This window comes from Schistocerca cancellata, chromosome 1 (assembly GCF_023864275.1).
Source record: "Schistocerca cancellata isolate TAMUIC-IGC-003103 chromosome 1, iqSchCanc2.1, whole genome shotgun sequence".
NCBI classification, from domain to species: domain Eukaryota; kingdom Metazoa; phylum Arthropoda; class Insecta; order Orthoptera; family Acrididae; genus Schistocerca; species Schistocerca cancellata.
Genome location: NC_064626.1, coordinates 302,280,734 through 302,297,389, shown reverse-complemented (window position 1 = coordinate 302,297,389; position 16,656 = coordinate 302,280,734). Strand labels below are relative to the sequence as shown.

General features: G+C 45.5%; 1 protein-coding gene and 1 pseudogene across 1 annotated transcript in view; both read left to right on the top strand.

The window, feature by feature from the left end:
* Window positions 1–16,656, top strand: part of LOC126172270 (diacylglycerol lipase-beta-like) — an 828,807-nt gene that overhangs the window by 23,836 nt on the left and 788,315 nt on the right. The window lies entirely within an intron of this gene.
* Window positions 10,468–10,584, top strand: LOC126099084 (5S ribosomal RNA; annotated as a pseudogene).

The window sequence follows — 16,656 nt, the reverse complement described above, 5'->3', positions numbered from 1 at the left end:
TTCTTCACAGGCTCTGCGTAATAATAATATTCCACTCTGTCAAAGACCTTATCTCAGTGGATTTCCCCATTTTCAGCCCATATCTTCGCTAGCGTAATCACCTGTCTGTGTCTGCTCTGCTTACATACCTTTGTTACCGCCTCACTTGCCCACAATGCCCCAGGCCAATGTCGGGGTGGGCAGTGGCCGTAATGTTTTTGACTTATCAGTCTAAATAACTTCACACTCTGTTCAGGTAGACCTGTTCCGGCTGTACGTTGGTGACAGTGAAAAATATGCTTTCATTGCTGTTGTATTTCATTAATAACGTCGTCTTTGGATTTGGACTTGATTCTGGTTATGACGTAACAGTGATTGGTATAGACACTGGGTACTTCTAAACATATTCTCTGTTATGCCTGTCCCACCTGGATATCCGCCCGCCCCCCCCCCTCCCCAAATTCTGTAAGTCCCTACAGATCCTCGAGCGACATGCACTCCGCCTTGCCTTCCGTATATGCCTCCCGTCCCCCACGCGGATCCTCTACGACCTGATTCCTCTCCCCCATCTGCTCCTTTTCCTCGAACATATCTGTCCTACATCTCCTGCCGCCTTGATTCTCCTCATACCCTGGTTGCTCCTCTCCTCTCCAACTCCCTCTTCCGCGCCATCACCATTGTGTCCCTCCACCTCTACACCCTCCATCTTCTTTCCCAAGGTGACTTTTGTCGAGTCCCCCTCCCATATGATGCCCTCTCTCCCTCCATTTATCCCTCCTATCAACTCTGATCCTCACTTCGCCCTCCCTTCCTCTGTCCTTTTCCTGGGCTCCCTCTCTCCCCACCTTCCATCTTGTTTTTTCCCCGCCTACCCTCTCTCTGCCTCCCTTCTCTCCCCCGATTTCTTTTGCTCTCCCTCCACTGCTTTTCCCACTCCTTCTCGCGTCCGCCCACCCCTCCCTTTTCTCTGAAACCTCCCTCCATCGGCCCCCCCCTTTTTTCATTTCCTCTCCTCCCCCCCTTTTTCCCCGCTCATCGGTCCAGGTTCCCCCCCCCCCCCCCATCTGCCACCGTGTCGCCTGTATAGTGCTGTTTTAAGTAAGTGTTCAGTGTTGTGCGTCCCCTGTCAGTGTTGCGAACAGCCACCATACTGTCGCTAGTTGTGTTTTTTTTTATCTCGTATGACCTGAAACCAGACTGTCGCCGTGTTTTTTAAATTGTGCCTGTTTATTTACTGTGTGTTTTAATCAGCAGCGCCGACCGTTTTGTTTTTATATTTTCTTCCTATCTTTTTCTGCATGTTTCAATTTTCAACTTTCACCGTTTTATCGCCTCCTTTTGTTTGTTTTTCATATCTCCTAATTCTGTTTTTTAACTTTTCTGTAGGCTGCAGAGCGGCGTATTATGCTGCTGTTGCCAGCCTCTGCTACCCCTCCTCTGGGGGGGGGGAATCGAAATCCAATAAAGAAAAAAAAATTCGAAACATCTCCATCACAATGGCTGCAGTTGATCATTGTAGAGGCCGTCAACTAAATGGGCATTAACAGGAATACAAATAGAGTATTGTTCCTAATATCCGTTAATTGATGAGACAGATGGATTGAAAAACAGCATTAAGTGAGCTGCACATCAGGGATTCATCAGTTTTCTGAACCGCTGGTCAGGACCCGACGAAATCGCTGAAAGGATTCAACTGCGTCGCTAGTTGCAGCAGGTGGGGTTACATGATGCGTTTGGCAGATGTGTACTTTTACTTGGACGGTACAGCAGCGCAGTGGGTCGAGAACAACGGAGAGAAGCTCAAGAGGTGGGATAAATTTCATCCCGAATAACTGAAGAAAACGTATAGCGACAGTTAGCAGCAAGACAACTTAGCAGAAGTTTCTTATCCTACTCCGTGGAGCTAACGTCGCCGGACAAAAATTTAGTTACACCACTGCGCACGCACAGACGAATCGTTTAGCCTTTACTGATGGTACAGCGATCAAGTTACGTGCTCAACTGCAAGCGCTCTGTCTCTAAATGAGCTAAGGCAGTAACGTTCAGTGAGGCATCTGTGTTTCAAGCGGGTATTATATATAAACATGGGTAAGTGTCTCCCGCGTCGCTCCCCTACGCTCTGTAAAGAAGTATGGGACTCATCATCATCAAGTGTAAGGACGTGACAGAGTGACCATCATGTTTGGCCATGCCCCTGGCAATACGGTTTGTAAAGTTGCTTAATTTGCTGGTGTTTCACAGTGGACTGTTCAATGTACCGATTAGTACTGGTGTAACACACGTGGCCACGACACACGGCGTCAGAATTGTGGTCGGAGAAGAACCCTGAGTCAGAGGGACCATAGAGTCGTTTTCGTGTTTGTGAATCAAAGTCGCTTCCAAACCCGACAGTAATTACTACAGGCAATAAAGTAATATCGATTTCAACCCTCTAGCGAGAGAACATGGCGACGGGAACTGCGTGCAATGAACATTTTCTAGTCGGTCACCCCGCAAGAGGCCATTGCTCACACAGGCACATAAATGTGACAACAACAAAGTTCATCGTGATGGAAGAATATGAGACTGGTTTTCTGAACGCTCCCCCACCGTGTTACATTTCTACTGGCTTGCAAAATATCGTGACTCGAACACCACAGAAAATCTGTGGGACATACTGTAACAGTGGGTAATACGCTGACATAAGCATCCCAGATATTTGGTGGAATTGGGCGATCAAATCCTCAGTGAGTGGCTTAACCTAGATGCGACGTACGTACACGACCTTGTGGATTCACTTCCTAACCGAATCTACGAAGTTATCGAGACCAGGGGCGGAATTACACGCTATTGCGTGATGCTTGTAGTGATTTCTCTAGGAGAGACTAATTTTTGGTCCGCCGAGCTTAGAACACAGTTCATAACAACCCGCACTGGTGGTAACGTAGCGACTGGCGGAACGGAACAGGTGGTTCCGTATGTGAATGACAGAGTAGACCACAATGTGAAGTAATAACCAACGCAAGTCCAGAGCGTAGCCGTTTTAAGCATATACAACAACCCAGGGGCAATCCAAATCGCAAGCGTAAGTCGGGCGAGGGCAAAACTACTGTTGAATGGCGCACGCGTACGCGTAAAGGCTTCAGTGATTAGGGAGAGACTGGCCAGCAATAGCGGGGCTGCGGCACCTATATATTGGGAGCGCCACCTCGGGCGCTTGCTGCGGCGGCTGCCCCTGCGTGGGCGCAAGCCGCAGCTGTTGCCTGGAGCCCGAGTACCTTCTGTTCTCCCTGTCGATACTCAGGCTAGCGGGAGGAATTCGAATCTCCCTCGGAAACCAGAGGAAGAACGCTTGAAAAACAGGGCCCAACATCGTGGGCCAATGACACAGTCGTATGTACAGGATGTTTTTGCCCAAAGCCACATCGCCAATCCGAATACCACAGAAGTTGACAAAACGTACAATTGATGATAGGGATCGCAGAAGACATATACCGAGCTCTCCTGGTAAAGAATGTCACCACAAAAGAATAGTTCACCAAGTGGTGCCAGCGAATCGAAGAACAGCAAGAGAAAAGAAGAAGAAAAAAAGATATGATCGACTGCCCAATGTGTACCCTATGAAATTTGTGGAAGACCACTATCAGCTCACCTCACTCGTGCGTCAGATAGTAAGAGAAGAGATACAACAATGTTTGGCAGCCAGAAATGTCTGACCAAGTTCACCGAGACACAGCAGCTATAAATATTGAGAAAAAAATGTTTCAAATGGCTCTAAGATCTATGGGACTTAACATGTGAGGTCATCAGTCCCCTAGACTTAGAACTACTTAAACCTAACTAACCTAAGGACATCACATCCATCCATGCCCGAGGCTGGATTCGAACCTGCAACCGTAGCAGCAGCGCGGTTCCGGACTGAAGCGCCTAGAACCGATCGGCCACAACGGCCGGCTATAAATATTGAATCCGTGACTTAGGGGATAGTACTGAATTTCAAACAAGAGGTGTATCGATCTGTAGCAACTATCTCCGTCACTAGTCGAACGCGCAATGAACAAAGGATTTGACCAACTCGCAAGCGTCAAACTAGAACTCAGCATCCGAACAATGTGGATACAACTAACTCCTCTGTCAAGTACAACGCCCCTCAGAACAACAGACATTTGGACAGACAACACTCTTGATGACCCGGACATGTTGTACGATACTGCAGAAAAAGAAGACGAGTTTTCGCCGATTTCTATGCCGCCGGACGTCAATCATCGCAACAGTTCCATTGACGTCAGTTGACAGCAGACGAAGCCCAGCGCAACATCCTGGACGAGGTCGCTGCACAACACGCAGCAGCTGTTCCCCGTCGCTGTCCAGGGACCAAAGTTATCCGTTTTAAACAGGGCCTTAGGATTCAGTGCCTAAGGGGCTGAATGTATTTTGCAGTGACTGTATTTCATTATTGGTATTGGGAGTTGCATTGCTCAATCGATTCGTAAAGTTTTGCTAACAATAACACAGTGTAAACACACCACTTGCAGTTACAAGAGCCAACACGACAATTCGAGTTCTGTATCCATTCCACAGTTAAGACTTGATTCAACGTGATCGTAAAGTTATCATTTTTAAAAGAACTTTACACTATATGGAGTTCAGACGTCTTGGTACGCTGAATGCAATCCACATTGATCACTACTAAGTGCTGAACCTGTTGAAAACAAAAAGAAATGGGCTTTATGATGCAGTCACTTCAATATGCTCCTAGGCTTCAGCCATGACTGTTCCTTTCCCTTGCCCAATCCTATACCATTATCTTGACGATTAGGATTATATACTGATTCTGCTTTACATGATTTATTTGCCAGCAATCTTGTTTACAAGACAATTTACTCAGATTATAACCAAATTATGATTTATAGTAGTGCATCTGAGCATTATCAATTCTTTCGAGCCGGCCATTGTGGCCGAGCGGTTCTAGGCGCTTCAGTCCAGAACCGCCCGACCGCTACGGTCGAAAGTTCGAATCCTGCCTGGGGCATGGATGTGTGTGATGTCCATAGGTTAGTTATGTTTAAGTAGTTCTAAGTTCTAGGGGACTGATGACCTCAGATGTTAGGTCCCATAGTGCTCAGAGCCATTTGAACCATTTTTGAAATTCTTTCGAGTTTAATTATGTTATAGAGTTAGATAAATTTGTCGTACAAGGTACTTCCAAATATGTGTCAAATATGTTAAACCTCGCTGGAGGGTTGTGAAAGGTGTATGCCGGTTCACACTGTATAAGGGAATGACGTCAATGAAAATTTTGTGCCGGACCGGAGCTCGAACCCAGATGGCTTACTTTGCGTGAGTCGTCCCCTTAAACGCTCTGGCTATCCGTGCATGGCCCACGACTATGCTCCGTTCATCATAAGAATAAACGTGATGTAAACAAATACAAACGAAATGATCTGTCAGAAGCTGTAGCACACTTACACTAGTGGTGTTACGCTCTTGGAAGTAGGCCCCACTCATGTTTCAGATATATTATTACTAAGTTACGTTAAATGAAACTTTAGGATATTCAAATGTATTAACAGTCATCAACGTATTTCCTTTAGCGAGGTAGCTTTTATTTCGAAAATCGTGTACAGTCACAGTCTCCGCACTGTTGTACTCTCATTACCATGCTGCTAATACGCAGCATGAAAATGCCTGAGGTTGCTTACTGTTCCGCAGTGAAACACGCGTGTGGAACATGGTTAAAAAGTGCCGAGAAATAGGTTGTTCCTAATGTTTTACATAAATTCACAGAGATAACCGGCTTTGGAGGTTTCCGAGGCACTGTAGTACATACAATTGAGTCACCAATTCACATTATATGTGTAGCGGTTTCGGTAGCATAATAATTTACAGTTTAATGCAGTTCATGGTTCGGTGGTTCAACTTTTGTCTGAGTCACTTTTATTTCTCGTTGAATTTGAATTACCTGCATCTCGTAATTGTAAAATTCATCACAATTTTTTTATGAATAATGCACGCCTTCTTGTTCCTTATTACATATTGCCCGCGAAATTCCTGTTTTCATTCCAAATATAAATTCTTAATTATCGATATCTTCTGAAAGACTGTTAATAAACGTTGCTTAACTTAAGAAAACATAACAGTTCAATTTTTGAAGGCAAAAATGAAAAACCAAATACTCTTTATTTGGACGATGTCCATTGTTTTATACCACAGACGTAGATAACCCCGTAGAAACGTGGAAAACAATCATTTTCACAGCATCGAGCATGTCATACAAATGCTGCTTTTTTACATTTGCCACTGTACCATTATAATATGGACCCAACAGAATCAAGGGATTTGCCCTAGAAATAACGAGACTGTCAAGCTGCCAGACGTACTGGAGCTAACGCACGCAGCTTTTACACGTCACTGTCGAACAATGGCGGGATATAGAACAGCACGTCACAGAAGACGTCTGAGTGGCTTCGTGGATTCTGTTGTTGATCGAGGCGTTATCAACGTAGGAGACACTTCCAGAACTGGAAGGTATTTCTCGGATTCGGATACGGATGTGTGTGTGTGTGTGTGTGTGTGTGTGTGTGTGTGTGTGTGTGAGTGTGTGTGTGTGTGTGTGTGTGTGTGTGTGTGTGTAACACAGCATAAAACGTATACCTATTATCGTACCTGACTGTACTGGTCACAGCTTGGCTTTCGCTCCACGTGAAACGATATCTAATGAGATTCAGGCATCGCGGAATAATGTATGGTGTAATGTTTACATCAGGTTTATTCTTACGATGAACAGAGTATAAACCCAGATTTCCATATGTCGTCGTTCCTGCGTAGAACCATTCCGACACAAATTTTGATGTCTCATTCCCTTACGCAGCTGATGGTTGTTCATATTCTCAAATGTGAATGCGTTTAATGTATTTCATAATAGCTATAGTCACCGCAGAGCGTGTATTATGTCGCCTTTCATAACAACACAGGCACTGCAATATTTATCCATTTATACCAGGCAGCGACTTTCAGTTAAAATGTCCTCCCCTATACGGGAATTACATCATGTATACCGGAGTACAAGTTTTGACGCAGGAACGACGACATATGGGAGTTTGGATCTGACCGTGGGTCGAGGTGACCCACAGCTGATGGCGTTTCGTATTTCCAACTGCGAGCCTTGAGGCTTTAGACGGTCCTTAGTCCTCTCCTGTGGTTCAAAAATGGCTCTGAGCACTATGGGACTTAACATCTGTGGTCATCAGTCCCCTAGATACTTAAACATCACTAACCTAAGGACATCACACCCATCCATGCCCGAGGCAGGATTCGAACCTGCGACCGTAGCAGTGGCGCGGTTCCGGACTGAGCGCCTAGAACCGCTAGACCACCGCGGCCGGCTCTCCTGTGGTCCTCGTAAAGAAGGAGATGGTATTTCTGCGTCGGTTATCGTCGACTGCGGCCAGCGGCATGCGCCCTGTAGGCGCTAGTTTTAGTCACGCGACTGCCACTCGGTTCAGGGCCGTTGAAATGGTTGCCTGTCACGACGGCACAAAGTAATCAGAGACTGGCTGTCTCTGTACATGTGCTTTTTTAGTGTCCAATAAAGGTGCATGGCGGTTCACCGAGGGTGTTGCCGAACTGGGAATGGGGGCGGGGGAGTGTATTAGAGGGGCCGTTTGCCGTTTTTATTCCCGCTGTCGCAATGCCCACCCTCCTATCCCTCCACCCCACCGTGATCAAGCCACAGGAATCGGCGAAACAGGACGGCTGAAAAAGCATAAACATTGTTAGCTGCTTCGGATCGCTTTCAAATCACCTACCTGCAATAGGGAAGGGGTGGAGGTGAAAACGCTGTGATAAAGTAGAGTAATGCAGAGCACCAACTGTCCAATTAGAGTTCCTGCACAGGGGCCGTGCGTAGCAGATTGCGTCACAGTCCCTACAGGAGCAATATGCGTAAAATATCTTCCGCATAGAAGGTCTGCGACAATTCATTCGGTTTATAGGTGCACGTCTGTAATGCCTGGAACAATTTCTACCGAACAAAGCACACACAGCACTTGCAACCTGGAAAAGGAATTAGTGTGACAATAAGAACCATTACAGCACCGCTACAGCTGGGCGTTGTATTGAAACCACGTGACAGAAAAGCGTAACTCATACCTAGAGCAGCTTCGACCAATTTTAATATTCTGTACTTCTCTTACTACTTTTTAATAAACTCGCTGTTTTGTCTGTCTGTCTGTTCAGAACAACTTTTGCAGTTGATTTTAACTAACTTCCCAAATTAGCTAGAGACCTGGAACTTGCAACATAGCTCAGAACTGGATGGCAATGCAGTAATAACTCACTTTCTTGTCTGGTGTGTGGCGGAAGGCACTTTGTGTACCACTACAATTTCCATATTATTCTGTTCTAGTTGCAAATGATTCACAGGAAAAGCGGTTGCTGATAGCCCTCCAATCCTCTCTAATTAGTACTTTTACAGTCTTTTTTCCCGAGACATACATAGGAGGAAGCGCTATATTGATTGAGACAGGTAAACAGAAACTGAACTAAATGCAATATTTACCACAAGCCTCTGTTTTAATCTCATCGAGATGTTTAAAATCAACGGAAAAATTTCACATACACGAAACTACAAAGCATCAAACAAACACTTAAATAAAACTAAATGTGAGGTATAACTCGTTTCTATATCAGACTAAAAAGTATAAAGTAATTATCCTAGCCCCATACAGATACCTAACCCCATACAGATAGTTCCGAAAATTTGTGATTATGAATTTTTTTTAGGTGAGGTATTGATGCGTCAGTTATGTGTTGCATGCGCCCAACTTTTTCGTTATAAATCTTGCAACTGTAACACAGTTATTAAAAATTCACAATTACAAATTTTCAGAGCTGCTTGTAAAGGGTTAGAAATCTGTATGGGACAAGAAGAAATTATTTTGTACTTTTTAGTCCCTAAGGATAGAGCAGGCTGTTCGTGAACCGTTAAAGCTCAGTTATATTATTATCATTTTTTTTAATCAGGCGAACTGATAGTGAGTCGGGGGAGAGGGGGGGGGGGGGGGGGCGGACGGGAATTGAAAATGTTCAGCATAGGATTTGTGTTGTAACGAAGGGATACCTCTCGAAAAACTTGGTTGGAACCGGTGGATTGGAGTTATCTTTATTTCTGGAATAATGCGTCCCAGACACAAATTTGGTTCCTAGTCCACGTTTGAATACTGTTTATGTGTGTTAAACAACAGAATCAAAGACTTGCACGACACGTTAGTTGCCTGAGATTGTCCTGCCATCTTACTATAATATTTGTTGTTTCAGTTGTCAGTCCTAATGCTGGTTCGATGCAGTTCTCCATTCCTACTGGATGTCAGCAATGCCGTGTCCGTACATAGGACAGAACGAAGATAGGAGCCGTAGGTCAGTACAGAATCCCCGCTCGGTTAGGAGCGATCACAGAAAGACAAACTTCCAGTGATGGCAGGTTCATTGCCTGGATAAGCGCCAAACACTGTCACAGGGTATCTACGACAGGAGCGGATTTTGGGTAGGAGACTCAAAAAATTCAGGAACCTGAATAACACTGCATTGAGACTAACCAGTACACTGAAAGCTATTTCTGAATATTATGAAAAGCAAAGGAAGCAAGTGGTTAGAGAGCAGAAGTCAGTGTCTGAGTCCGTGGGGGTTACAGCTAACAGAAGCAGAAATAACTAGCAGCATTGTGAAGTAAGAACTTCGAGAGCAGCACTCCAAGTGGGAAAAATAGGCATGTCGTAGATTATCCGAAGCTGGCTACGAGCGACATGGAGTTGGCGTCCAAATGGCCTGACTGAGAACACTTCTCAATACAAAAACGTGGATTTCTACATTGTGGCTCACTAATTCTCCCTATCTATAGCGAGCCCGCCAATCCACCGGCACTTAACAGCCATCCGTCAGGCGCCTCCCTAGTGGCTCTGGCCAACCACATTCAGATTCGTCCCCTTCTACTACTCGATAGGTATGGATGTTTGCTTCTAAATTTGATAGCAACAGTGTTCAGTTGAAACCTAACGTCACTGCTCTTCCTCTTATAGTTACAACAGCAGTGGTCTACGTCACTTCGCCCCGTCTTGAGACCTCTCGTGAGTGGGCATCGCTGTTGCAACAGTATTACCCAGTTCCCATCTCCCTCTAACCTGTTTAAACCCACTGACGTTGCAGTTCTTAGGGGCACCTATCAAGCCTGCTGCCCCTGCTAAGACATGCCTGTCTGTGAACATCTTCTACTGTGAGGCCTTAAGACAGCCTTAGGTTGCGGATGGAGTGACCACTTAATTCTCTGAAGTGAAACTTCTCCACCGGGACAGCTGCCCAAAACGTTTGCAATTCGCAGGGCTCTAGCGTTATTGTCTGCCTCCGGTAACGGTAACCTAAATGGTAACATTTTGCCTGCTCCTGGATTCTGTCTCTAGAGTGCCCTCGCTGGCTTTCAACTGCCTAAGACAGCTTAAGACTGTACGAATCAATGCCAACGGCCTTCCGCAGTGGTAACCCCGGTTCCCGTCAGGTCACCGAAGTTAAGCGCTGTCGGGCTGGGCTAGCACTTGGATGGGTGACCATCCGGTCTGCCGAGCGCTGTTGGCAAGCAGGGTGCACTCAGCCGTTGTGAGGCAAACTGAGGAGCTATTTGATTGAGAAGTAGCGGATCCGGACTCGGAAACTGACACATGGTCGGGACAGCGGTGTGCTGACCACATGCCCCTCCATATCCTCGTCCGCCGGCCGCGGTGGTCTAGCGGTTCAGGCGCTCGGTCCGGAACCGCGCGACTGCTACGGTCGCAGGTTCGAATCCTGCCTCGGGCATGGATGTGTGTGATGTCCTTAGGTTAGTTAGGTTTAAGTAGTTCTAAGTTGTAGGGGACTGATGACCGCAGATGTTAAGTCCCATAGTGCTCAGAACCATTTGAACCATTTTTTTTATCCTCGTCCGGTGACGCCTGTGGGCTGAGGATGACACGGCAATCGGTCGGAACTGCTGGATTCGCCAGGGCCTGCGGACGGAGTTTACGTACGAGTCAATACATCACCAATCCATTTCTGCCCTACTGCTACATCATATAGCATCAACTATCAGCCTTATATCTCGGTCTGCAAATCTTTCTTTCCACCATACCTTCAACTGCAGCTTCCAGCAGCGACTCATGCCGTAATAACTGCCCAACTTTTGTCTATCTTCATTTCATAGTGTTCTTTATAAGAACTGTTTTTCACTTGACTCACTGCAATACTTCTTCATTTCTAACTCGATCAATCCATGTGATCTTTAACAGTATTCCGTAACATCTACATCTACATCATACTCCGCAAGCCACCTAGTGGTGTGTGGCGGAGGGTACTTTCGGTACCACTACCTGGTTCCTCCAACCTTGTTCCAGTCGCGAATAGTGCGTGGGAAGAATGATTGTCGGTAAGACTCTGTATTGGCTCTAATTTCTTGAATTTTCTCCTCGTGGTCAATAAGCGAGTTGTATGTGGGGGGAGGGGGGGGGGAAGTAATACGTTGTCTGTCTCCTCCTGAAGAGAGCTGTCCCGAAATTTCAATAGTAAATCTCTCCGTGATGCACAACGTCTGCCAGTGGAGTTTGTTTAACATCTCCGTAACGATCTCTCGCCAACTAAACGATCCCGTGACGAAACGCGCTGCTCTTCGTTGGATGTTCTCTATCCCTTCTGTCAGTCCTACCTGATAGGGATCCCAGATATATGAACAACACTCAAGAATCGGGCGCCTTATAAGCCACTTCTTTCGTGGATGAGTTACATTTCCTTGAGATTCTTTCGACGAATCTGAGTCTTGTCTGCTTTTCCCACTATCTGTTTTATATTGTTATTCCACTTAAAGTCGCTCTAGATAGTTACGCCTAGATACTTTACGGCAGACGCTGTCTCCAGCTGTCATCAGTAGTGTAGCTGTACAATAGTGGATTTCTTTCCCTATGTATGCGCAATATGTTACATATGTTTACGTTCAGGGTCAACTGCCAGAGCCTGCACCATTCATCAATTCTCTGCAGGACGTTCTGCAAATTGTTACTATCTTCTGGCGTTGCTACTTTGGTATAAACAACTGCATCATCTGCGAACAGCCTTAAAGAGCATCCGACGCTTACTAATAAATCATTTATACGTATTGTGAACAGCAACGGTCCGATCACACTTCCCTGTGGTACTCTGGATATTACCATTACATCTGTTGATTTAGTTCCGTTAAGAGCGCCGTGTTGAGTTCTATCTGCAAGAAAGTCTTGAATCCAATCGCAGGTCTACTCCGATACTACGTAAGCTCGTATTTTTTTTTCCATTAAACGGAAATGCGGGACGGTGTCAAATGCCTTACCGAAATCAAGGAACACTGCAACAACCTGAGCGCCGTTGTCCACTGCGCTGTGGATCTCATGGAGGAACAGAGTGAGCTGAGTTTCGCAGGATCTCTGTTTGCGAAATCCATGTTGATTTTTATAGAGGAACTGTTCATTTTCCAAAAACGTCATAACCCTTGAACATGAAACATATTCCATAATTCTACAACAGATTGACGTCAATGATATAGGTCTACAATTGTGTAGACCTGTCTTAGGGCCTTTCTTAAAAGCTGGAATGACCTGCGCTTTCCTCCAGTCGTTAGGTAACGTTAGTTGCTCAAGCGATCTACGATAAATTACTGCTAGAAAGAGAGCAAATTCTTTCGCATAATCTTTATAGAATCTTACAGGTTTCTTATCTGGTCGTGAAGCTTTTTCTGTACTAAGCGATTGTAGCTGCTTTTCAATTTCGCGATCGATTATCTCAATATCTGCCATTTCTACATTCGCCGCGACGATTGAAAGGAGGGTCAGTGTTACGATCTTCCGCCGGTGTGGCCGCTGAGAGAATGAATAGATGATTTTGACTCACTGATTTTACATACGACCAAAATATCTTAGGGTCTTTACTCAGGTCTGTTGACAACGTCTTACTTTCAAAGTCATTGAACGCTTCTCTCATTGCTCTCCTTGCGCTCATTTTCGCTTCGTTCAGCTTTTGTTTGTCAGCTAGGTTTTTACCGCTCTTGAATCTGAGATAAAGTGCCCTTTGTTTACGTAGCGCTTTTTTAACACGGCTATTAAACCATGGTGGATCTTTCCCATCCCTTAAAACCTTACTCGGAACATACTTGTCTAGGGCATATTGAATGATGCATTTGAATTTTTTCCATTTGTTCTCCACATCTTCGTCCTCATTACCGAATATTTAATGCTGACTGCTGAGATATTCAGAAATTTGTATCCCGTCACCCTTGCTGAGCAAATATATCTTCCTACCATTCTTAACATTCCTTGTAGGACCCATCGTCATAGATGCTGTCACAGCCTTATGATCACTGATACCTCCCTCTACGTTAATTGATTCGATACGCTCAGGTCTGTTTGTTACCAGCGGATCTAAGACGTTACCCTCACGAGTCGGTTCTTTAACTATCTGCTCAAGGTAATTTTCGGACAAGATATCCTGAACAGTGCCACATGATTCCCTGCCTCTGGCACCAGTTTTGATGGCACAACACTCCCAATCTATACCTGGCAAGTTGAAGTCACCACCTATTACAACGGCATGGTCAGGAAAATTACTAATGATATTCTGCAAGCTCTGTCCAAAGCGCTCTACAACTACAGATCCTGACCCAGGTGATCTATAAAAGCATCCGATTTTTGACCGTTCTTTGATACTCAATTTCACCCAGATTAATTCACATTCGGAATCCGCGATAACCTCGCTAGATTTTATCGAATTTTTTACTGCACTAAACACGCCACCACCATTGGCGACTAACCTATTCTGAAGATAAACATTCCAGTCTGAACTTAGGATTTCGTTGTCATTGACGTCTGGCTTCCTCTAGCTTTCTGTTCCCAATACTATCTGTACATTATAACCTTCAGTAAGCGGTACTAATTCTGGGACCTTTCCTTGGGTGCTCCTGCAGTTTACTAAAATCATATTAATCTTTTCTATCTCTGATTTGCGAGGACCAAGATTCTATGAGGTCGCTGTGGCTGATTTAACGGGCAGATCGTGTTTACTTCCAAGGGAGGCGTCTTCTAACGAAAAAAGCGCTACGTGCACGCCACACGTACTCCGCTAACATAGTAGCCGCTTCCTGCGTGTAGTGCATACCTGATCTAGTAAGGGGAACCCTACAATTCTGCACCCGATAGCGGAGGCCGAGAAATTCGCATCCAATACCGTCGCAGAGCCGTCTGAGTCTCTCGTTTTGACCTTCCACTCTGCTCCAAACCAGAGGACCGCGATCAACCCTGGGTGCGATACTACGAGGGTCACTCCAAAAGAAATGCACACTATTTTTATAAAAATACAGTTTTCGTTCTGCATGTGTGGAAGTTTTACAGTGTGCAGATACATCCTTCCCGCTTGTTTTCAAACTTAGTTCAATCTGTTCCCGTGAGTGGCGTTGTCACAGCATGCCTTCAAAATGGCTGCTACCCTTGACGTTCGTCAGAAGCAACGTGCTGTCATAGAATTCCTGTGCTGTGAAAACGAGACAGTGGGAAACATCCACAAGAGGTTGAAAAAGTTGTATGGAGATGCTGCTGTCGATCGCAGTACAGTTAGTCGGTGGGCAAGCAGGTTACGTGATAAAAGCGGGCACTGTAATGTTGAGGATTGTCCTCGCAGCGGCAGGCCTCGTACTGCACACACTCCAGACAATGTGCAGAGAGTTAACGAATTGGTGACTGCTGGCAGACGCATCACGGTGAACGAATTGTTACGCTACGTTGGGATAGGGGAAGGAAGTGTTTGCAGAATACTGAAAGTGTTGGCGTTAAAAAAGGTTTGTGCCAGGTGGGTTCCCAGGTTGTTGACAGTGGCTCACAAAGAAACAAGGAAAACGGTATGCAGCGAACTTTTGGAACAGTACGAGAATGGTGGAGATGAATTTCTTGGAAGAATTGTGACAAATGACGAAACATGGCTCCATCATTTTTCACCAGAGACGAAGAGGCAATCAATGGAGTGTCAACATGCAAATTCGCCCAAGAAAAAAAATTCAAAACCACACCTTCTGATGGAAAAGTTATGGCTACAGTGTTTTTCGATTCCGAAGGACTCTTGCTTGTGGACATCACGCCAAGTGGAACCACCATAAATTCTGATGCATATGTGACGACACTGAAGAAACTTCAAGCTCGACTGAGTCGTGTTTGACCACATCGACAAAAGCAGGATGTTTTGCTGTTGGACGACAATGCACGGCCACATGTCAGTCAAAAAACCCTGGAAGCGATCACAAAACTCGGATGGACAACACTGAAACATCCGCCTTACAGTCCTGACCTGGCTCCATGTGACTATCATCTCTTTGGGAAACTGAAAGACTCTCTTCGTGGAACAAGGTTTGAAGATGATGACTCCCTTGTGCACGCTGCCAAACAGTGACTCCAACAGGTTGGTCCAGAATTTTACCGTGCGGGTATACAGGCGCTGGTTCCAAGATGGCGTAAGGCATTTGAGAAGGATGGAAATTATGTGGAGAAATGAAAATATTGTTCCTAAAGGATGTATCTACACACTGTAAAACTTTCAAAGATGTAGCCTGCACCCCGCGTGCCTTCACCAAATCAGCCAGCCTCCGAAAGGAGCCGAGGATGGCCTCAGAACCCAAGCGGCAGGCGTCATTCGTGCCGACATGTGCCAGTACATGCACACTGTGTCATGGTTCCGGCAAATGTCTGCAAGCAAACAGGGCGCATGACAAGGCAACAAAAGTCCAGCCGTGGGCTCAGTGTCTGGAAATTACGTCCACTCCTTTGCTCTCGTGTGCCACAAGTAACGTATGTAAACTCTTTCCCTGTATCACAGTTTTTATTCGGTGATTTTGCATACACTGCCTGACAAATAAGTGAAACAAGTTAAACCCTCAGAAAGGGGGAGGAAACGAATTGAGCCTTACCGGGTATGCCATTCTCAGCGACTATGGTGATCCAGGGTACTGCCGAATCCCTCATTCACCACAGTGCGTACTTCCCAGTCACGGCACCGTTCCAGACGCGGCAGTTTGTGTGGTGTTAGTGTCAGGTTATGCATGAGACGATAATTCCCTAGCACAGCGGCTGCAAATTTCCGATCAAAGGTGCGGAATAACTATGAATGTTGCAGGGAATCCATTACTTGTTGTCGAATAGCAGGTGCAGATTTGAAGATGTTACGGTGCACTTGGTGCACAATACGGGGACTTTCTCTTATGGCGATCAGATATGTTCGTTCGGTTGGTTGATTCGGGGGAGGGGAACAGCCGGCCGGTGTGGCCGTGCGGCTCTAGGCGCTTCAGTCTGGAACCGCGTGACCGCTACGGTCGCAGGTTCGAATCCTGCCTCGGGCATGGATGTGTGTGATGTCCTTAGGTTAGTAAGGTTTAAGTAGTTCTAAGTTCTAGGGGACTGATGACCACAGATGTTAAGGGGCTCCGGAACGCCCTATACTTGATGTTAAAATAACGTTTATAAATTACATCTTTCCTCACAAAGTATTTGAGGTAGGAAGTTGAACTTTTTACAGTTTATTTATTGGAATATGGGCTACAACTTAACACAGGGATTTTACAAAATTTTAGTTCAGTTATTAAAGATGATTTTTTTTCAATTGTAATGAAAATTCACA